At 41.3% G+C, this 24650-nt stretch overlaps 1 long non-coding RNA gene across 1 annotated transcript; it reads right to left on the reverse strand.

The window, feature by feature from the left end:
• Window positions 1-1478: 1478 nt before the first annotated feature.
• On the reverse strand, window positions 1479-24248 carry LOC118653207. Its single transcript, XR_004966823.1, has 3 exons — window positions 24124-24248; window positions 13793-13881; window positions 1479-1806 (listed from the first exon to the last, which is right to left on the reverse strand). It is a non-coding gene; the product is annotated as an uncharacterized LOC118653207 (long non-coding RNA).
• Between the last annotated feature and the right edge of the window lie 402 nt (window positions 24249-24650).

A 24650-nucleotide genomic window follows, 5' to 3' on the forward strand; every position in this document is an offset into this window, starting at 1 on the left:
AGATATTGAAAACCTATTTGAAGAAATAATGACAGAAAACTTCCCCCACCTGGTGAAAGAAATGGACTTACAGGTCCAAGAAGCGCAGAGAACCCCAAACAAAAGGAATCCAAAGAGGACCACACCAAGACACATCATAATTAAAATGCCAAGAGCAAAAGATAAAGAGAGAATCTTAAAAACAGCAAGAGAAAGAAACTCGGTTACCTACAAGGGAATACCCATACGACTGTCAGCTGATTTCTCAACAGAAACTTTGCAGGCCAGAAGGGAGTGGCAAGAAATATTCAAAGTGATGAATACCAAGAACCTACAACCAAGATTACTTTATCCAGCAAAGCTATCATTCAGAATAGAAGGTCAGATAAAGAGCTTCACGGATAAGAAAAAGCTAAAGGAGTTCATCACCACCAAACCAGGATTATATGAAATGCTGAAAGGTATCCTTTAAGAAGAGGAAGAGGAAGAAAAAGGTAAAGATACAAATTATGAACAACAAATATGCATCTATCAACAAGTGAATCTAAGAATCAAGTGAATAAATAATCTGATGAACAGAATGAACTGGTGATTATAATAGAATCAGGGACATAGAAAGGGAATAGACTGACTATTCTTGGGGGGGGAAAGGGGTGTGGGAGATGCGGGAAGAGACTGGACAAAAATCGTGCACCTATGGATGAGGACAGTGGGTGGGGAGTGAGGGCGGAGGGTGGGGCGGGAACTGGGAGGAGGGGAGTTATGGGGGGGAGAAAAGAGGAACAAATGTAATAATCTGAACAATAAAGATCTACTTAAAAAAAAAAAGAAAGAAAAATGTGTCTAAATAATTGATAAATTTTATCAGTATTTTAAAAGTTGAAACAAATTTTCTGAACCTGAACAGTTAAACCAGATCAACCAAACAGAGGTGGAAAAAGATGGGGGGGCGGGGAGAATATGTATATATATCAGCTAAAAACCCTATCAATGTCCTATTCTTAAACATTAGTCATGGCTCTGTAATCAGAACAACTAACTGTATGTTTTAAACATAAATGTTCCTTGTAGGAAAAATTACAGCTTTGTGGTCATATCCAGAAAATAAGAAACAAATAAGCTTCCATATTGTCCATGATCTATTCCTCTCTTGAGAGGAAGCCATGTATAAAGCCTTTGAAAGAGGTAGAAGAAAAAAATAAAAAACCAGGAAGTAGAAAATGACTTTGACAGTTTCTTCCTCAGCCTGCCCAGTGTTTTGATCTAAAGCATTATCAAATGTATTGGGTGCATTTAATTAATTAATTCAACAAATGTCTGGTAGGCACCTACTACATCGGTGTTTGGATATGGGAAAATGGAAGTTCCTATCCTTTTGGAACTTATATCTAGTCATCAACATAAGCAAAACATAGCACATGAATATATTTAGATAATATATATGACAAGTGGTTATCAGGACTCTGAAACAACATAGCATACGGGTGGATAGTGATCAATAAGGGAATGACATTTTATTTTTTATTTTTATTTTTTTGCTTTTATTTTTATTTTTTCCCTTTATTGGTTAAGATATTACAAATTGGATAACACCACATTTGAACTGAGACTTGAAGGAAGTGAAGGAGTGAGCCAGGCATATATTGGGTAAAGAACATTCCAAGCAGAGCACAGCACGTTCAAAGGCCCTTCAGTCATTCTGTTCAGTAATGAGCTTGTAATTACAAGGAGTTGGGCTCTCATTACCACTTAAGTATCTGGTGACAGTGCTGTGGGACTGGCCAGGGAGAGGTAGAAAGCAAACCAAGGTAGATAGCAGGTACAAACCTGGGTGGAATCAAAAAAGAAAAGGAAGAGTTTTTAAATTTCTGAGTGTAAATCCAAGCATGGGCATTTGCAAACATCATGCTACTTTTCCCACTCACTGAATTGCCAGGAGCTCTCTGTGTTGCCCCAGATTTCAGATGTGAACATGTTCTCTGGACTCTGTTTCAAAGCCTCCTTTTTGTCACTGGCTGCAGCCTCTGAATAGATCCTTTTTCTCCACATTATTTTTCTTTCAGTTGATTGAACTGTGGTGCAGAGTCTCTCTCCACATGGACTAGCTCTGCTGCTCCAAGGCTTTCCTCACAAGGAAGCATTTACGGGTAACGAGGATTTGATGAATGTAAAGGTCTTGACTCAATGATTACTATTTGGAAAGTTTAGGTTACCAACAATGCTCCCTTCCCTTCCCCCAAAGAGCTCAGTGTGTTTTGCTAAAGCAGGTGGGAAACCTGTTCTTACTTGTGAAAAAAATCCACCAGGTACAACTCCACAGTGCCAAGGAATGTTGGTGTTGACTGAGGTCAAGCTAATACTTTCTACAAATGAGAATCGTAATAAATACCTGTTGAGTTGAACTGGACACAGCTCACTTAGGAAATTTAAGATAGTCACTGCCCTATGTGTTGAAATTGTCCTTGGCAAATAACAGTGAACATTTTCTTTAGGGAAGATTTTCTAAATTATATTTTCTTTAATCATATAATGTCTTCATTCCTCTCCTGATAGCTCAGTGTAGATATAACCTTAATCATTGCTTAAGGAAAGCTCTACTACAGTAACTCACTGTTTTAGAATTTAATGGAACCCCAAAGAGCTCTATGTTTATCTTACATTCTGGAATTTGAGGCCCGGAGAAGTTATATAGGACTAGAAACAAGGTTCCTGATTCTCAGTTTGGGATCTTTTTCATTACAACATTCTGCCCTTCATGGTTTTCTGTTATTGCTTCATACCCCGGAAGCATCTTCCCTTTTCTCAGGCAGCAAATATAGAAATAAAATACACTGCCAGGACACCTGGAATTCTAGAGGCAACAGGTAGATTCTTACTAGATGCAATAGTCATAAGTTAGCCCAAGGCTGAGGCTGGTTGGAGAAAGATATAGTGGTGTTCCAAACAAATAGTTATTTCAGACAAACAGAAGATGACTGCTTTCCTTTCTCACTATAGTTACTCGTCAAGTCATTTTTAATTGAATTTGTTTTGTCATCAGATAGAATTCTAGCAGCCTTTTCAGCTTAACAACAACCTAATCAGAGTTCTCCAACAGCTGGGCTATGGCCATGTGGAATCATAAATAAAATCAGCTAATAATTTAAGCATAGTAACTAATTTCTTTCTTGCTAATCCCAGACAATGATTTTAGGTAGATTTATTATTCTCTTATTTGCCTTGGCTAATGGGATAACAAAGATTCTATTAAGTCAGCCAATTGTTTATCTACAGACAAAAGGACACATCTTAGGTAAACAGAAACCTCTCTTCTCAAAAAACAAAGGAAAAGTTTTGACTCATCACTTTGAGTGGAGTCTTATAAAGAATAACTTTTAATATATGTGACTCATAAAAAACAAATATACATTAAGCACAAAAATGAAAAAACCCCTAGTCTTGGTGTCTTAGTCACAAATATATGAAAAGTATATTCACTATTTTATATGCAATGTTCAATGGATGGTTATTGAAATCTCCACCTCTTCTCTTTTAAAATAAAAAGAAGTTTTGATGCCTCAAATGGAAAGAGACTTATGGCAACTGGGAGAAATTGGACAGTGTGGCAGTAGTTACAGAGTGAGTATGTTCTGATTTCATTTTTTTCTTGATCAAGTATAAGATGTTAATGCCTTTTCAAACACAGTTATTACTGCACCCGGAATCCACAGTGGAAAATAAGGCTCACTATAATAAAAGCAAACAAAGTATTTGCATAATAGTTATACTCACCAAAATCAATAGATAGCTCCATTGAACTCTGCCTACACATGATTTGTGTAGAGCTCATTTGTCAGTACACTCATTTTCCTCTTTCATTTCATGCTGAATATTGAATCTGGAAGAACTGTTCTATTTCCCTGGAGGTTGTTATATCTTGATCTCTTCCCCCGCTCTCCTTCTCTTCCTCCTCCTCCTTCCCCCCACCCCCTTACATTTTAGTCATCCTGATGAAAGATAAGGGGGGAAAAATGGGCAAAACATTCTCATCAACACATTCTTTTAAAAAGTCTACTGTGCGTCAGCCCCCAAATACCAGTAATCTCTCCTCACCTGGAGCTTACATGGGATTGGGAGAGCGCAAAACAATAGACAATAAATAAATGAATACAATAATTACTTCGCCCTGAGGAGGTTGACTTAATTGGGAAGCTCAGAAGAGGCCTCAGTTAGATAGTGATGATATTTGAGCTGTGACTTGAAGCAATGCACAGCTCTGGGGACAGAGCTTTTCAGGCAGAGAATAAGACCCTAGGACAACTGAACCTGGCATGTTTGAGGATCAAAAAAAAAAAAAAGGCATGGGCAGCTGGAGGAGAGTGAGTGTCACCTAAACGGTTGAGATGGGCCAGGGTGTGGCAACCCCGAGGAGCTACCATAAGCAATCAGTACTTTATGCTAGTTACAGTGGGAAGTCATTGGAAGATTTTAAGCAGAGCAGTGACATAATTTGATTTATTTTTTAAATGATCACCCTGGCTGTTGTAGTCAGGTGAGAGATAATGATGTTTGGACCAAGTAAGTATCAGTGAAGATGGAGAAATGCTGACAGGTTTGAGATGCAATTTGAATATAAAAGCAAGAGGACTTATTGATGGATTAAATAGTATGGCAGAGAGAGATCAAAGATAGCAACTAGGTGGATAATAGTACCATTTACTAAACTGAGGAGCAGCTGGTTTGTGGAGTATCAAGAGCTCTTTTTTGGCCATAACATCCTGGGGAAATCTCTAAGACTTCTAAGATGAGCATTGTTGCAATGATATCTTTTTATATAGACTATATCATATACTTTTAACATTTTCATTTCCATAACTAATGGATAGATTACATGGGCAGATGGGGAGAGCTGGACAAGAAGGAGACATGAGTAAAGAGACAGGGGGCACAGAGCATGGAGGAGAGGGTGTTTACTGTGTGGTTGTTGTTGCTGACTGCCATGCCAGGTGATCCAGCCTTCGCTCTGCCTTGTGCCACCCCGTAGAAGTTCACTCCCTTTTCCTCCCCAATGCCTTCTCTAGACCATCTTTCTGGGAGTTGAGATGAAGCACTTCCAAGGAAAAGCAAAATAGCAATTGATTTCTACCCTCTTTGTTTTGCAATCCTCATTTGTCTTTGAAATGTTACACTTTTCTTGATTTATTTTCATTCCAGTTGTCACATTAAAGCTTCCTAATCTCTGAACTTCTGGGTTCACTGAGTTCTAGGAACCAGGAAAAGAATATACTTATTCCTATTGAATAATAATTCAGCATTTACCTCTTTGATATTTATATTTCAATAAATATAAGCAATTTGAATGATTCATTTAAAGGAATGTTTTTTAAAACTATAAATTTACATTGAGGATAGATATTATCAATGATTCATTGTCTTTCACACAGTTGCCAAATGAATTTTAAGTTTCAGAGAAATGTTATTTAAAGTTACTAGTTAATATTTATGTCAAACACTGTTACATTTTTAAAATTTTTATTTTGAAACAGATTAATAAGAAATTGCAAAGATAGTACAGAGAGGCCCACTGTACCCTTCACCCGGTAGCAGCTATTATTTCTTAAAAATCCTAATATATTTGCTTTTGTTTAATTTAAAAGAGCAAATATTCTTTTACATGTAATTGGATTTTTGGTTAAAAAGTCTATATTTGTATTTTTGCTGCATATATATTCAGAGCAGAATTACTGAATCACAAGGTATTTGTCTGTTATTTATGGGGATTTAAAATTAATACATGTTATTAACTAACTAGAGGTCTGGTGCACAAAAATTTGTGCACTGGCGGTGGGGGGTGTCCCTCAGCCCCACTTGTGCCCTCTCACAGTCTGGGACCCCTCGGGGGGTAACGACCTGCTGGCTTAGGCCTGCTCCCGGGTGGCAGAGGGCAGACCCAATCCCTAGGTGCAGCCCCTGGTCGGGCTCAGAGCAGGGCTGATTGGGGAGTTGGGGCACAGCCCCCTGTCATGCACAGAGCAGGGCCCATCAGGGGGGTTGGGGCTCCATACCCTGTCACACACAGAGCCAGCCGATCAGGGGGTTGGGGAGCTCCCCCCTGTCACGCACAGAGTAGAGCCAATAGGGGAGTTGGGGCACTGCCCCCTGTCACACACAGAGCAGGGCGGATCAGGGGGTTGGGGCGCCTTCCCCTGTCATGAACAGAGCAGGGCAGATAGGGAGGTTGTGGCCCCGCCCCCTGTCACACACAGAGCCACAGGGCGATCAGGGGGTTTGGGCGCTGCCCCTGTTATGCTGCTCCAGGGGCCAGGAGGCCTCAAGGCTCAGCTGATCCCAGTGCCAGGAGGCCTCGTGGCTCCTCTGATCCTGGGTTCCGGAGGCCTCACAGCCCCGCTGATCCTGGTGCTGGGAGGCATATTACCCTTTTACTATATAGGATAGAGGCCTGGTGCACGGGTGGGGGCTGGCTGGTTTGCCCTGAAGGGTGTCCTGGTTCAAGATGGGGGTCCCGCTTGGGTGCCTGGCCAGCCTGGATGAGGGGATGATGGCTGTTTGTAGCTGGTCACATCCCCTTCAGGGTGGGGGTCCTCACTGGACTGCCTGGCCAGTCTGGGTGAGGGGCTGAGGGCCATTTTCAGGCTGGCAGGTGACTGAAGCTCCCAACCTCTCCTTTTATTCTTTTTCTTTTTTAATTCTGGGATTTATTTACCTCTATGGCTGTCATTGGAACTGAGAGCCAGCTTTAGCTCTGAGGCTTGGCTCCAGCTCTGAGGCTTCGGCTGCTGAAAGCAGGTATCTGGTTTGTTTGGCTTCTATAATTAAAACACTGTTGCAACTCCAGCTCGGCTGGCTGGCTGAAAGCATGGGGTTTGCTTAGCTTCTATAATTGCAACATTATTTCTTAGACTGCAGCTCAGAGCCCAGCATTGGCAGGCGGGGAACCTTGGCTTCCTCCATCACTGGAGCAAGCAAGCCTCCTGTTCGCTTCAGCTGCCTGGCTGCCGGCCGCCATGTTGGTTGGCAGTTAATTTGCATATCGCCCTGATTAGCCAATGGGAAGCGTGTCAGAGGTACGGTTAATTACCATGTTTGTCTATTATTAGATAGGATATTTAAAAATATAACCATAAAAAAGAAAAGATATTTAAACTACCTATAATCCAAGCACCGAGATTTAATAATGTAAAACTTTATGTATAAAGTCTTCTTGTATGAATGAGGGAAAAGTGTTCCAGGAAGAGAGAGGGACAAACCTATATAGAAGTCCAGTGCAATAGACTTCATGTCACTTTTAAGAACTGAAGGCAGTTCAATATGATTGGATAGCAGACAGTGTTGGAGAAGACTATGGAGAACTCACTAGGAGCTTGTTAATGGAGGACCTTATAACTCCCTAATTAAATTTAGTCTTTATCTTAAGAGCAATGGAAAAAGCCATCACAGATGTTTCAGGTGAGAAATAACATGATCAGTTTTGTGTTTTAGAAGATCATTTCTGCCTGCAGTGTGGAGAAAAGAGCAGAGTGGAACAAGACTTGAGGCAAGAACAAGATCTCTTAGTAATTCAGGTTACAGATCATGGGTATGTGGACTAGTGAAATGTCAGTGGAGAAGACATTTGGTTATTAATAGGATCTGAAACATTAAGAGAGAGGGACAAGTCAAGGAGAGCTTAAAGTTGCTTGGACAACTAAATAGCTGGTGGTTCCATTCACAAACAAGAGAAGGGGAGATCTGGGTCAAGAAGGAGATGATGAATTAGTTTTGGATTTACTTGTTTAGGATGAACTGTAAGCTATCCAAATGGGTGTGTACAGGTTACAGTAGATACATAGTTCTTTGATTCAAGGGAGAGGTCTATCTTGAAAATATGGTTTGGGAGTTATTGGCAAATAGATGGCTACTCGAGTAAAAGGAATTCTAATGAAAAAAGAAAAAGACTAAAGAGAAAAACAGTTATATTTCAAACCATGGGGGAAAAAAGAGACTACAAAATAATCCAATGTAGTGTAGCCACAGAGAAAATAATGGAACCAGAATTGTGTAATGCCAAGAAAAGAAAGGTTTTCAGGAACAGGAGAGTAGGATCAAGTGCTTCTGAGTGAGCATATAGAATGAAAGTACTAAATTTGTCTACATGCCCCTCCTACCTATTTTAATGAATATGAATATTCATAGACTAGAGGCCCGGTGCATGAAATTCATGCGGGGGGAGGGAGGTGTGTCCCTCAGCCCAGCCTGCACCCTCTCTAATCTGGGACCCCTCAAGGGATGTCTGACTGCCCATTTAGGCCCAATCCCTGTGGATCCAGAACTGCTGGCTCCCAACCGCTCACCTGCCTGCCTTCCTGATTGCCTCTAACCACTCCCCTGCCAACCTGATCACCCTCTAACCACTTCCCTGCCAGCCTGATTGCCCCTAACCACTCCCCTGCCAGACTCATTGATGCCTAACTGCTCCACTGCCAGCCCGATTGCCCCCAACTGCCCTCCCCTGAAGATCTGGTTCCCCCCAACTGCCCTCCTCTGCAGGCCTGGTCTCCCCCAACTGCCCTCCCCTACAGGCCTGGTCCCTCCCAACTTCCCTCCCCTGCTGGCCTGATCTCCCACAACTGCTCTCCCCTGCCAACCATCTTGTGGTGGCCATCTTGTGTCTACATGGAGGTGGCCATCTTTGACCACATAGGGGCAGCCGTCTTGTGTGTTGGAAAGATGGTCAATTTGCATATTACTCTTTTATTAGATAGGATTGCTAGAAGTATAAATTTCTTTAATGCTGAGAGCAGTTACGCTTACCACTACATAGGTGGTGAGGATCTCAAATAATATTTTATTAGATAAAGGAGGTCAACAAGGTTTAGGCACAGACTGTTTTCATGAATAAATGTTAGGAATGGAAGGGCCATGGAAGGATGTCAGAGATGGGCTTGCTGGACTCAAAGCAAAGAGCAAGGGGCTAGAGAGGTGTGGATGTTCCTAACCTCTGAATGCCTCTTGAAGACAATTTAAAGGACTTTCAGGAAGCAAAGGATGGATAGGCTTCTGAGATTATCTGCCGGGGTCCTGCCCCAGCAGGTCCAGGGGTTCCCAAAGGTGTAGACGGAGTTGGCGAAGAAGGAAGGACACGGAGGCAGCGTTCAGTTGATCAGCAGCCTAGCCAGGATCTCTAGCCAGGATCTCCAGCCAAGTTCTGGTCTGGATCTCCAGCGAAGTTCTGCTTCAGATCTCCAGCCAGGTTCTGTGTCCATGTTCTCTTGCTAGGTTCTCCAGGTTCTCCAGCCAGGTTCTGTAGCCATGTTCCCTCGCTAGGTTCTCCAGCCAGGTTCTGTCCAGGTTCTCCAGCCAGGTTCAGTCACCAGGTTCTAGTCAGGTTCTCTTGCCCATTTCTGTAGTCAGGTTCAGTCCAGGATCTTTTGCCATGTTCTCTCCAGCGAAGTTCTTCTGTCTCTAGTTCTGTGTAGGTTCTGTCTTCTAAGTTCTGTGTGTAGGTTCTGTCTTCTAAATTCTGTCTTCTAAGTTCTGTGTTGTTACATCTGTATTTATACCAGTTGATTCCAATCCTATCAATCTCTATTACAAAGGTTAGGGCGTTTCTTATCTCCATTCCAGGGAGTAAAGATTATGTAGCTTAAGCATGATTGTTCGTAGTTAAAGTGATTAATTACCCACCTGGCACTTAGTTAAGAGGTTTTATTCCCTCCCTAACTTCAGGGGAAAATCCCTACCTGGGGAAACAACCTTTCTCAGAGACCTTGGTTAAAACACATAGTGCCAAGAAGGTGAGCAAACATATTAAGAACAGTATGCCATATATGCCAGGTCCCTTGAAACAGCAAGCATGGACCGGCTCCCGGCACTTATCTCCTGGGAGAGATCCCCAGCAGGATGTAAAGAGGAAAGCTGCTGCCAACACTTTATTTGAATGAAATGAGGAGGTGGGAGAATAACATTATAGATAAAGCAGAGATGACCTTCAAGATATCTCCTGACAGTTTAGATTGGTTGATTTGTGTGCTCTTATCATCAATAATCCAGTGTTTTTTGGTGGTAAATAGTATGGATGGGAGTCTAGACCAGTGATGGCTAACCTTTGGAGCTTGGCGTGTCAGCATTTTGAAAACCCCTAACTTAACTCTGGTATCGTGTCACATATAGAAATTTTTTGATATTTGCAACCATAGTAAAACAAAGATTTATATTTTTGATATTTATTTTACATATTTAAATGCCATTTAACAAAAAGAAATGATCAAAAAAATAAGTTCGCGTGTCAGAGGTTCGCCATCACTGGTCTAGACTGTTTCTGTGTATTACAATGTTATTTAAATAGCAGTACTTTTTATTTGATTAAAACTAGGGTGTTAATTGCCTAAAATTAGAACATTCTCTTGCCTCTTTTGATATCTCCTAGGTAAGGAGGTAGAATCTCTCAATACCTACACAGGATATTATTATTTTTTTTTTTTAATTATGAGAAACTGAAAAAGAGAATATAAAATAAGAATTGAGGTTCTCAAGCTCTGGCCTGGGGTAGGCCTGCTGGGTCCTGCTATCAACAGCATGTTTATTATTTTCTTTTTAACTATACTTGCTTTTGTTTTGATCAATCCTATAAACAAGTGTTGTACAAATCCTCAAGCTAAGCCATCATATGGAGGGACACAGATTAAAGACATGGCCTTCTTTCTCAGGAGCAGACAGTTCCATGATGGCAGGGTCAAGGGCCATCAAATTTATCTCCATATCCCCAGCACCTAATACATAGAAAGTGTTCAAAAGGTTTAATAAAAATATGAGTGCTGCACTGAGGCCAGGCACACAGGCAATCCTATCTAATAAAAGAGAAACATGGTAATTGGCGTATGACTGCTACCCTTCCCATTGACTAATCAGGGAGATATGCAAATTAACTGCCAGCCAAGATGGTGGCCGGCAGCCAGGCAGCTTAAAGTGAACATGAGGCTTGCTTGCTTCAGTGACGGAGGACTCCAACGTTCCCTGCCTGCCGCTGCAGGCCTCTGAGCTGCAACTCTAAGCAACTATGTAACAAATATAGAAGCTAAACAAAACCCCCGAAACCTGCTTTAGTCGCTGGGCTTCAGCCAACAGGATAGCAACATTGTAAGCAAAGGCCAGAAACCTAGTTTCAGCAGCAGAGGCCTTAGAGCTGGAGCCAAGCCTCAAAGCTAAAGCTGGCCCAGAATAAAAAAAGAAAAAAAAGGAGTGGTTGGGAGCTTCAGTCACCCCCCAGCCTGAAAACAGCCCTCAGCCCCTCACCCAGACTGGCCAGGCACCCCAGTGGGGACCCCCAACCTGAAGGTTGTGTGACCAGCCGCAAACAGCCATCATCCCCTCACCCAAGCTGGCCAGGCACCCCAGTGGGGACCCCCACCCTGATCCAGGACACCCTTCAGGGCAAACCAGCTGGCACCCACCCGTGCACCAGGCCTCTACCCTATATAGTAAAAGGGCAATATGCCTCCCAGCACCCAGATCAGCGGAGCAGCAAGGCCTCCCAGCATCGAGATCAGCGGAGCCGAGAGGCCTCCCAGCACCAGGATCAGCGAAGCCAGGAGGCCTCCCAGTACCGGGATCAGCATGACAGGGGGCAGCGCCCAAACCCCCTGATCGCCCTGCGGCTCTGTGTGTGTCAGGGGGCAGGCCCACAACCTCCCTGTCCACCCTGCTCTGTTCGTGACAGGGGAAGGTGCCCCAACCCCCTGATCAGCCCTGCTCTGTGCCTGATAGGGGGGAGCTCCCCAACCCCCTGATCGCCCTGCAGCTCTGTGTGTGACAGGGTGCGGCACCCCAACCCCCTGATCGGCCCTGCTCTGTGTGTGACAGGGTGCAGCATCCCAACCCCCCTACCCCCACGGGCCCTGCTCTGTGTGTGACGGGGTAGAGCCATAACCTCCCCATCAGCCCTGCCCTGAGTGTGAGAGTGGTGGAGCTCCAACCCCCTGATTGGCCCTGCTCTGTGGGTGATAGAGAGCGGTGCCCCAACCCCCTGATGGGCCCTGCTCTGTGTGTGACAGGGGGTGGCGCCCCAACCTCCCCATCGACCCTGCCTTGAGTGTGACAGGGGACAGTGCCCCAACCCCCCAATCGGCCCTACCCTGAGCGTGACTGAGGGTGGCATCACAACCTCCCGATCACCCTGCTCTGTGCATGACAGGGGGCGGCGCCCCAACTCCGAAATCAGCCCTGCTCTGAGCCCGACCAGGGGCTGCACCTAGGGATTGGGCCTGCCCTCTGCCACCCGGGAGCAGGCCTAAGCCAGCAGGTTGTTATCTCCCGAGGGGTCCCAGACTGCGAGAGGGCACAGGCCGGGCTGAGGGACCCCCATCCCCCCCGAGTGCACAAATTTTTGTGCACCGGGCCTCTAGTCTGTATATATAAAAGGCTAATATGCAAAGTGTTCCCTCAGGAGTTCCACCAGAAGATTGAGAGTTCAATTGCTTGCTATGACATGCACTGACCACCAGGGAGTGGCTTGGAATAAAAGACAGCTCTGGCCAGCAGCAGGAAGGCCCCAAAGGGCTCTGATTGCCAGCCAGGCCTAGGGACCCTACCTGTGCACTAATTTTGTGCGCTGGTCCTCTAGTATTTTTATAAAGATACTGTGATTCATGTTCTAGCAAACAATATTGCTGACAGTACTTAGGGGAAACGGTCATATCTGAACACAGCATACAATCTACTTGATGATAAGTAAATAAAAGTATAGATTAACAGGCAGTGAAACTCAAAGATAATATATCATCTTAGACAAATTCTTGTTTTAAACTGTTTTGAAGTAGACTACCATATATTGCACATGATGTAAGGCCTCAATCAATACCATTTTAATAAGCAAAATACATTTTAATTCACAACCTGGGGCTTAGTTTGTTACTTCCATTTGGTGGGCACTGTCATATTTACATTAAATTTCAAAAGCTGCAATGCTGGAGACCTCTGTGCAATGTTTGATTTCATGTCTCCAGTATTGAGTTTTTCTATGGGAATTAAAGACACTTTCACAATATAAGCATTTTGTGTTTATTTAATACTGAAATTCAAGAGTGTCAGTGGGGTGACTTCACTGAACAATCAACAGAAACCAAACACTCAAAACCAACAGCACAATATAACTGTGTGTGATGGCCCTTTGAAAGGTTGTATTTATGAGCTGCTATACTTTAGTTTTCATAATAGATCAACTCTCCAAAATTATAGACTTCTATAAAAGATGAAGAATTAAAGTGATTTTAGAGAATCCAATTAGGATTAAAATGTCATTGAGGTAATTTTAGAGAATACGATTAAGAATAAAATTTCCCTTTACAAGAAATATTCTTAGGCAAGAAGGATAATTTAACAAGTATTTCTATTAATGATTTGTGAATTAGAGCCATATTAAGGCTCTAATAGGCTTCTATAGAAAAAGAGGGGTAAATGAGAGCCACTCCACATCTTTCTGTGCCAGCCCTGCCTCTGTTGCCAATATCATGGGCTTTAAAAGTCTCTGCTTCTGTTTCCTCATCTATTATAGGAGGAAGTTAGACTAGGTCAGTTGTCTACAATAATACAGATCTAAACTCCTTCTTATAATAAATACTTTCTACTATTCCTTACAAAGCAAAAATAAAACGCAGAAGCACTATAATCTCTTTACACACATAGTTTAGTGGATCTCAGTATAACATCCTTTCCCTAATATAGGGAAGAAATAGAGGGAAAGCTACTTATAATTAAATAATATGTGTTATATATACATTTCCAAGCATAGGCACACTAGAAGACAAAGTGAAGCAGAAAGATACATGTACCTACTTACATTTGAGCAAAGTGAATAATTCAGAAGCCACTCCATTCAAGCAATGGGAAGCCCACAGAAATGAAAGCCCAGGAGTCTGAGTGTGAATACTAGAATAAAAACAATGTTAGGATAAGTAATAATAGACCAAGCTGATTTGTAGGTGATCAAGGAAGAACAAAATAAGAAACTCTGATACTTCTTTGACTACTTTATTTGCTGTTTCTTTGTGAAATGTTTATTTAATCTCAATGGTTTCATGGCTTATTTTGAAAAGAAAAAAGTCTTGGCAGACTGAGTAAATTGGTTAATTCAAATACCATGGGGAGGTAAGAGAAATAGAGAGCTCTAGGGGATATCTGTTTTTTATAGTGCAGTCAGAAGACCTCTCTGAAGAGGCATGTTTGCACAGAGAACAGAAGGAAGCAAGGGAGATCATGCAAAGCACAGGAAGACTGATGGGGCGTGCTTAGAAAGTGAAGCAGTTATAAGAAGGCCAGTTCAAGAAGGACACACAGGTCAAAGTGTAGGAGTGGCAGAAAACGAGGTCAGAGAAGTGCCAGGGGAGACCATGTAGGGACTTGAGAGACACTCTGAGGACTTACAACTTTTGTCTTAGTGAGATGGGAAGCTACTGGAGATAGTGAGCTGAGCAGTAACATGATAAGACTTGTATCTTTTTTTAAAAGATTTTTTTTAATTGATTATTTTAGAGAGAGAGGAAGGGAAAAGGAGAGAGAAACATCAATGTGAGAGTAGAATATTGAGCAGCTGCCTCTTGCACGCCCCCAACTGGGGACTGAGCCCGAAACCTGGGCATGTGTCCAGACCTGGAATCGAACCAGCAACACTTCAGGTGCACAGGACCACACCCAACCAACTGAGCCACACTGGCCAGGGTGATACTTGTATCTTAATAAAAGCCTTTTTTCTTTCCTTCATTCAGAATGAATATGTTCTGATTAAACATAGAGTTGTAAGAGAGGAAGCAGGTAGACTAATTAGACCAGTCATAGAAATTCTTCAGGTGAGTGATTATGGTGGCCTGGGCTTAGTGGGAGAGGAAGGGGGAGTGGCTGAATTTTAGATAAATGTATGCTAACTAGAGAGTAGATAGAAGTTGCTGATTATTGGATGTAGGAGCAGGAGAAAGGGAATAGTCATTACTAAAATCAAGACTTTGCTTGAGCAATTTGAAGAATGGGCTAGATATTTACTTTCTGAAATGGGAAGCGGTAAGGAGAAACTGCTGTGATTAAGAGGGAAAACAGGAGGTTAAATTTGACATTCTACACTGAGATGCTTTTCAGGCTTGGAAATGGTGATTGTAAGAAGCAATGAGATTAGGAGTATGGGGTTTATAAACAGGTCTAAGCTGAAGCTACACATTTTCTACTTATCAGTGAAATGGAAATATTTAAAGCAATGAGATTGCATGGGATTATTAAGGGAATGAATGCAGAGAGAAAACAGAGATCAGAGGACAAATGCTAAAGTTAATGAAGTTGATCTATTCATGGAGATTGAGAAGGATAGCAGAGAAGTAGAAAGCGAATCAAGACAGAATGTTATCCTGGAATTCAAGTGAAGAAATATGCTTGCAAGTCAGCTGTATTCATGGTTTGTTGTTGATTAAGATGAGGACTGATATAGACTATTGAAATTAGCAACAGGTCTCTGATGACTTTGACAAAAAAAAATTATATGAAATAGTGAGGATGGCAACCTTAATTCAGTGATTTCAAATGAGAAACAAAAGTTAAGATAGCTAGTGTAGGTCCTCTCAAAAAATTGTACTGTAAGTGGTAGTAAAGAGTAGAGTAGTAGCCAGAGAGGCCAGGAGATATTTTTAAATTATAATATTTTTAAGATGCAAGATTACAGAATGTTATATGTAGATGGGGAAAATCTCCTAGAATAGTGCTGTTCAATAGAACTCTCAATAGACAGAAATGTTCTCTTATTTGTATTTTATCTATTCTATCCTACACTTTAACATTTCAAGTGCTCAATAGCCACATGTGACTATTGGGCACTTGAAATGGGGCTAGTGTGACTGAGGAAATGAATTTAAAATTTTACTTGATTATGGTTAGTATAAAGAGTTGCATGAGCTGGTGGTTACTGAATTGGACAGCATAGCTCCAGAGAGAGGAAAGTTGGTGAAACAGAACAGAGAAGGTCACTTGCTGGAGTGATGACCTTGAGTAGCTGAAAGAAAAAGGGATCTCATACAAAGGTGTAGGGATTGCCCTTGAAAGGGGCATGGGCAGTTGATTCATTGTAACAGAAGGGATGTCATGTGGGTTCAGATACAGGCATGTTGGTGAATGTGGTGGTGGAGGTTTATGGAATTTCTCTTTTGATTGCTTCTATGTATTCAGTGAAATAAAATATGTGTCCAGGAAAATTGCACATGGCAGGGCTAACAATGCACTCTTTCACTTGTGCCTGGAGGAAAACAATAGCCAACTCCCAGGCCTGTTCTTGCATTACTTTCTTAGTTTCTTAATGCCCCACTGACCTACTAACATTCCTGAGGTTCTGAGCAGTGTCATAGGATCACCTAAATAATAGTTACCCGGGAGATTAAGTCCCAAAGGCGGAAACACATTTCTGCTTCACTGAGTTGTGTTGTGATCTCATTGTAATGCTACTTAGAATGAAGACAAAGATCATTTTGGGAAAGAAAAACCTCCTAATTTATGTGGTTCACAACATAAGCCTTACAACAAAGGGAAAACGTTTTGGACTTTGTGAATAGACCCAAATAAGGAACTCAGGAGTTCTGGTGGTCCAGACAGAGAGGTGTAGATTCTGATGTCTCTCTCTCTCTCTCTCTCTCTCTCTCTCTCTCTCTCTCTCTCTCTCTCTCTCTCTCTCTCTCTCTCCTTAAAGAGCCTAATTTCACACCTCCCTCTGGAGTGCTGAGACACAAGTTTTAATCTGCCTGATCAGCTTTCTCTGCAGCATGCCTTTACGCACCTCAGAATCAACTTGTCTGAACCAAACTAATCAGTAGCAGGATGAGCTTTTAAAATTCTTTCTTTCTTCTGGGATTGAGTTCACACAGCCTGAGATGACAGAAACAGACCACAAGATTGCTAATCTGAGGGTGTGAAAGATTTGATTATCTTCCAGGTAGCACTTTTCTCCAGAACAGTTCTCTCTCTTCACTCCTCTGTGATTCAGCAGGGAGAGATTTGAAGATACAGATCTAGTAGTGAGGTCAGCAGGAAAGGAACCCCAGGATTCCTCAGAAAAGATGTAAAAGGACAAAGGGGCTTTGGAAAAAGAGAAAACAGTAGTAGGAGAGGGTATGAGGTTCCTCAATCAACTTTAAGGGGATGGCCAACTGGGTGAACCAAAGGCCAACAACTGTGACATTGCAGCAGTCAGAGAAATGTGTGCCCATAGCCATGGAACAGGGTGCAGAAACTTGTTTAGACTCCCAGGTTATTCTCTCCTCATAGTTTCTTTGCAACTTTTTCAGCTATTTGTCAGAGTTTTATTTAGGCCATGTGGGATAAACTCTGTACTGATCCTTCTTGTCCTGGATATGGACATAGTTTTGAGGCTTCACATATATTCAGTTTACCAACTCTATAAATATATGTTAGTCAAGTTTCAGAGCAGGATGCCCAGAGGCACAGAGAAAACAGTTCCATCTATCAAGGAGCTCACACTATGGCTGAGGAGATAGGCAGGTCAATAGGTGAGGATGGTGCCGGGCCTTACTCAGGCTCTGGATTAGGTCTGGGAATGAAAGAAAGGAGAACTCATGACCTTATCATTAAGGAATGTACCTAGTTCAAAAGGTAATCAAGACAGATAAGGAGTGTTTCCTGTTATGTACAACTCCTCATAGGGTTGAGGTAGGGGAGTGCTAGATGTGGGGGAAGATTTGAAAAGGAATTCTGGAAGTAATAGTTGAAAAGCTGTTTTGAAAGAAGTAGTTATTATGATTATTTGCTATTTCATTATCTTTTTGAAAAAAATATATTCTCACAGCTTTCATTGTATAGTGCTTTGAACCCATCACATGCATAATAAGTTGCGGGGAAAACTTTTGAGGAAAAGACTGAGGTACAGTTTCAGTGGTTAAGGCTCCCAGATGAGACATCTACACCCAGAGTGTAAACATATATTCCTTTCAAGTATGATGTCTTTGGGCAATTAATAGAATAAAATTTTAACTGAAATCATTTTATGATAGCATAAAATAATGAGACATGAGTAGGAGAAATGAAGGATCATAATCTCATCTTTCTTGATTTTTCAATGGATTCTTAAAAATTGCAACATGAGGTAGACTCATTGTTTGATGGTTTAGGAACCTAACTCATCACAACAACATTTGCCAAGATACTTAATCTGTTTGGTTTTAAGAAAAACCTTTTTTTTTTTCCATTGTTAATGTGAAGAATAAACTTACGGTTGTTTACTAAAGAGGTTCTAAAGTGTTGAAATGTCAATAGCAAGAAACTCACTTCCCAACTTGCACTTGGCTCTTGAGAGGATCAAATTGCCCCTGAATTACTAGCTGGCAGCTGCTGTTATTTCCTGGTGGAGATTTCACAGTGAGGGCAGGAGAAGGCTGAATAACTAGGTGCTGTTCATCATGTGCCTTCAGATATATGTTCTTGAAGGTCTGACCTTTACATTAAACATATAGGAACAAATGTCATTGAATTAAGTAGAAAGGAATCTGTATGAGAGAATAAGGCTGTGGAGTTACCTGTGGTTCCAAGCATCTGCTGGATTTGAGCTTTATCTACAACTTTTGCACTAACTCAGGAAATGCTGCTCATGGGATGAGTCTGCTTGTCAGGCTTATGACTCAAGAAACCGAAGTATTAGCCAAATGAAATGTTGCACAACCTAGGCTGCTCTCTCCTAGCACATACAATTTTAAGCATGATCATCTGTAGCCTCAGATCTGCCAGCCTTGAGACCACTAAGCGGAGTAGAAATGAAGCATGCGGGGGGACAGCCTGATGTTGGCTGCAAAGGGCAGCAGGATGCCTGCAGAATCGAGGCCATGTTGTTTTCTTTCTTCAATATGGCAGGTCCATGACAAAGTTATGCAAACAGGACATGAAAAAATAATTTCTCAAAGGCACTTTCTTTGTGCCGAATAGACTGGATAATATTAGCTTACTTTAGAGTCTAGCTCTCCCAATTTTCCTACAAGCTAGAACCAGAAAATGTTTATTTCATAGAAGGGCCCAGGCCCTACAAATCAGAGCTTGGAGTGAGAGAGTCCCTGGGGCTGGGTGAGAGCAGGAGGAAGTTTCATTGACGTCTATTCCTTTCTCTCCCACACCTATTCCTTTCTCTGCCACGGCCTCCCACCTGAGTGCCTATGGTTCACGTAAGAAATAGTAATTATCATCTAAACCTAGGGACAGAAGTGTCTGGCACTGGAGGGTGAAACCCCATTATTTTATTCAAGCTCCCACTCAAAAACTCTCTCTTCTTGACTAATAGGACCTGAACATTGACTCCCTAAAGTAAAAATGCAGTGACCACTAATACATCATGAGGAAGTGTTATTAAAATAAAATAAATATCCAGAAAAAAGTAAGTATTTTGCAATAGGAGAATTGCAGTCCCTCAGTCCTATTGTTCGTAAAAAGTGTTTCCAGGTATCACTTACAATCCCTGAGTTCTGCCTGCCATACTCTATGAACACACTGCCCCCAAGGACTTTGCCCTTGCCTAACTGTCCTCTCCTGGTAGCTCCATTTTCTCCCTGAGCTTTCAGATCTCTGGTTTTATCCATTCAGGTAGCTCTCATGCTAGAGGATGTTTGTCCTAGGAGTTTTTCCTCACTGGATTGATTGAGAAACGTGATTCTTTTGACATTAGCCAAGGGTCTAGATCAAGAATTTATTCCTTCTGGAATAGATATCCCTTCCCAAATGTCCTGGACTGGCCGAGTATTCTGTATTCCTAAATTACTGTGGGTAGCCTCCAGGGAGGAGTTCTCAGTGATCAGCTCTGGGGCCACTTTATTGTCTCCACCCCATTTCTACCAGAAACACTTTTCCAAACAACCAAAGAAAGTTGGCATGCCCTGGGATAAGATGTGTTACATTATCCTAAGTGAAGATGGAGAGAGATGCCATTTTATAAATGGATGGGACCTAAAAAATAATCTACTCCAATTCTCAATTTTCTGATAAGCAAAGAAAGGTTCAGAGAAGTCACTCATTTAAAATTGCTTGTTGGTGGTAAATTTGCAAGTCTCTGATTTCCACTTCTGGGCACTGTTAATTATCATAATGTCTATTATATTAACACTAAAGGCCCGGTGCATGAAATTCGTGCACTTGGGAGTTCCCTCAGCCAGGTCTGTTCCCTCTCGCAGTCCAGGAACCCTTGGGGGATGTTTCCACTGATGTCTGTCAGTCGAAAATCCTGAGCGCTGCCACGGAGGCGGAGAGGCTCCGCCACTGCCGCTGAGCTCGCCAGCCATAAGCCTGGTTCAGGGCTTCTGGCTGAGCGGTGCTCCCCCCGTGGGAACACACTGACCACCAGGGAGCAGCTCCTGCATTGAGCATCTGCCCCCTGGTGGTCAGTGCACATCATAGCGACTGGTCGTTCTGCCGTTTGGTCAATTTGCATATTAGCTTTTTATTATATAGGATTAGTACAAGGGCCACAAAAAAAGTGCATTTGATCCAACAAATGGTTATTGAGTCTCTACCATGTGCTATTATAGCTTATTACATGATAATCACAGACTGAGGTGCTGAGTGCACCATAAAGACCCTACTCCCCCAGAGCTCACCTTTACTGGAAAAAAGATGATAAGGAAAACAATATTTTTATTATGGTTATGACTTTTAGATGTCATACTGCACAATGAAATAATTTTCACTGAAAATGTCTGGCTGAAAAGTTGTTCTATAAGCAATTGAACTTGTTTGTCTTTTGTGACATTCCCCATTGAAAACATTCTGGCTGTAAGAGTGCACAACTCAGGGTAGCTCTCCTGTTCTCTAGTTCCAAGGTGTAGTTAAATAATTATGACAGGAGGTAGGGGACCTGTTTGGAAGGCATACGAGATGGGCAATTATTGGAGCAACTACAGAAATCCAAAACAGAAATTGCCCATAAATTGATTGGGAAAATGTGTTTTACAGTAATTACTTTTTTTTCATGCTAAGAGGTTATATTAAATCAGAATTCCCGCTGAATATTTCTGCATAAAAATTCACTTTTGACAAACATTAATTATCTCATGAAATATAAGTATAAAGAAGAGGCTGGGAAGCTGGGAAGAAACTCTAGCAATGAGGTCACTGCAAGGTGAGCTTTCATTAGAGGCCTCTCCCTGACCTGGGTAAGACAGCCCACAAACCTTCCATCTCCTTTGTTTTGAATCCAACTTTTTTTTTTAAACCAACATTCTGTTGACTGGATTGCAGATTAGAACCCTGGCACTCTAGATTTTTATAAAAAAATGTTACCTATGCCATGATGTATGAGCCAAATTATCTATCTTCTTCTAAGAAGGAATTGTGCTTACAAAAGTAAATTAATAACTTAGTAATTTCTCAAAGAGAAGTCATTCATGTATTCAGTATATGTCATGCTAGTTATTCTTTTCTCAAGAGGCAAGACCCAGCCCTTGACCTGGACCTTTACTGTCCAAATGGGGAGACACCATGAGATGGACAACTCTTGGACAACTATTCTAAATTTAATAGGAGTTCAGACTGAGAGTCAGATCATGGATGTGTGGGATTTGTTTGAAGTCAGTCAGAATGCTATTCATGTGAAGTAGAATTTTCTCTTTAAGACAATCATAGACCAACACCAGTATTGTCATTGCTAGAGATAAAGGGGATAGGGAGAGGTAAGAAAAAGTAAGGGGGGATAAATGATGGTGGAAAGAGACATGACTTTGGGTGGTGAACACACAACACAATTTGCAGATGGTGTATTATAGGATTGTACACCTTAAATCCATATTATTTTATTAACCAATGTAACACAATGATTCAATTAAAAGAAGAAATCATTGCCCAAAAAACACCACCACCAATCTAGATTGAGCACTACTATGTGACTGGTACTAGTCTAGACAATTAGGACTCCCCTGTAAACTAAGCACTGATTACATTTAGTGGAGGCTTGTTTAGTTACTTTGATAGACCCCACAAAGGCTTATATCCCATGATGCTTCATGGCACTCAAGAATGGCCAGGTGCCTGCAGCAAAGGGGGTGAGTCCCTATAACTGTGTGGAAGACACACTCTGAGGAAGTAAGGGCAGGAAAGCACATATGATTTCCCCTTGCAATTTAAAATCTGGCCTTAAGCATTTCTGTTGAAATTTTCTAAGTCAAAGTAATAATCTACAGACCTAGGATACTTTTCTTTTTATGAAAACTGCTCCTTAAAGAATAGATTACCCAGTTGTCAAATATTAACTGGCCATAAAGGTCCACATCTTTATGGCCAATTTATTTCTTGGCTCTCTGTTCTGTTCCATTGATCTATATGTCTGTTTTTATGCCAGTGCCATGCTGTTTTGATTACTATAGTCATATAGTATAGTTTGATATCGGGTAGCATGATTCCTCCAACTTTATTCTTCTTTCTTAAGACTGCTGTGGCTATTTGGGGTATTTTGTGATTCCATATAAATTTTTGAAATATTTGTTATAGTTCTGTGAAATATGCCATTAATATCTCGATAGGAATTGCATTGAATGTATAAATTGCTTTGGGTAGTATGAAGATTTTAATGATGTTAATTCTTTCTATCCATAAAGTGGTATATGCTTTCACTTATTTGTATCTTCTTCAATTTCTTTTTTCAGTGTCTAATAATTTTCAGAGTACAGGTCATTTACATCCTTGGTTAAATTTAGTCCGAGGTATTTATTTTTAATGAAGTAAGCCAGTCAGAGAAAAACAAGCACCATATGGTTTCACTTATATATGAAATCTAATGAACAAAATAAGCTAACAAACAAAACAGAAACAGACTCGTAGAGACATAGAACAGACTGACAGCTGTCAGAGGGGAGGGGAGTTGGGGGACTGGGTGAGAAAGGTGAAGGGATTAAAGAAAAAAACCCAAAGCCTCATAGATACAAGCAACAGTATGGTGATTACCAGAGAGAAAGGGGGGTGGAGGGAGGTAGAAGAGGGTAAGTGGGGGATAAATGATGATGGAAGGAAACGACTTGGGGGGTGAACACACAATGCAAGATGATTTATTATAGAATTGTACACCTGAAACCTACATAATTTTATTAACTGATGTCACCCCAATAAATTCAAGAAAATATTTTAAAAAGAAAGAATAGATCACCCTAGCATGGCGTGTGAGTGGCTCTGAAGGAGGGAGTGAAGTGTGGCCAGTCTGCTGGACCGGGGCCTGCCTTCTCAGCTCTGCACCTGAGCAACTTTGTAAAAGACAACTATGTTCTTGGAACCTCAATTTCTAATTATCTAAATGCAAACAATTTGCAAAGTCTAAAATGTTATATTGATGTGAGTGATTATGCATATTGATGTCTAGATTATTGCATTTTGAGACTATAGTAGAGTGAAGGTTACAAATAGAGTGAAAATTCAAACATGTATTGGGAATCTGCTTTGGGATAGGCAATGTGCTGGTTTCTTTTGTGTGTGTGTGTGGTTCTAGTTATGTCCTTTTCATACCAGTATTGTAAAGAGAAATTATTAGTTTATTTTATAGGTAAAATAACTTGGATTCAGAGAGTTACCTAGAGTCCCAGAGGCAATGAACAGAGGGGATAGGATTCTAATTCTGGAATTACTTGACTTCATACTTGTGCTTTAACTGGGCTAAGCGGCTGCTCATACACAATGAATAATACTATTGGAGAATCTCCTACGTATGTGCTTTACTGACATGCAATTTCCCTGCACAATAAAATGAGAGTGCTTTATGGTCAGATGAACCTTTTTGAAACTACAAAAAATACATAAGGATCACTTATTTTTTTTTTTAAATTCTTATGATGTGACATTTACCACTATCCTTTCTGAAAATGGGAAACTACAACTGAAAAGTCCAAAGTAGGATTAAGAATTTAGTTTGGAACATGGCATTTATTTAGATTATAGAATAATAATTGGTGGATTATTCATTTCAGAAGATTAATTAGATCTCTGACAAACTTTCATAAGAATAACTATCATATAATGGTGTTTATTGGTGGCTCAATGCTGGCTAAGGGACTGTTGATCTCGCTCTTCCTAGCTCCTTTCTAAGTCAGAAGTGCTATTATTTCCAGTTTTTCAGATGAGAAGGAGCTAGAGAAACACAGAGGGGAGGCTCCAGTCCAAGAAGGGCTGCCTTACCTTCAAGATGATGCTCTTCTGTCTCTCCTCCTGATTCTAAGACAGCAGTGGAGGGATACTGATGCAAAAAACAAAATAACAAGAGATTAGGCAAGCTTTCTAAGGATCAGGTCCTCTCTCATGAAGATCTGACCTTTCTGATTTCTACATTGCTGAAGTTATTTAAAAATGTGCATCCTCATGTTTACTATGACACCAGTAATAAATGTAAGAACATTATTGTTTTCTTGCCAGGATGCTGAGTCAGGTTTACGTAATTGTAAAAAGGAAAATGAGCACATAATCTGGTTTGCAGAACAACTGCCCAGATGATCACAAGTTCTTGAATTTCAGTTGTGATCCGTGTTTTGGGCAATTGGCTTTCCTTAGTCTAGGATGACAGAACAGAGTTGTAAAAAATGGAAAGCTTAAAGGTATTTTTTTGGAAAAGAACTTTTTCTCTTCTCTTTTCTCTCTTTTTTGAAGGGGATAGTATGTGAGGCTACATATTATCAGATAATTCCTTGGACTAAAGTTTTCAGTTTCCA

Source organism: Myotis myotis, unplaced genomic scaffold, assembly GCF_014108235.1.
Source record: "Myotis myotis isolate mMyoMyo1 unplaced genomic scaffold, mMyoMyo1.p scaffold_m19_p_1, whole genome shotgun sequence".
Taxonomy (NCBI): Eukaryota; Metazoa; Chordata; class Mammalia; order Chiroptera; family Vespertilionidae; genus Myotis; species Myotis myotis.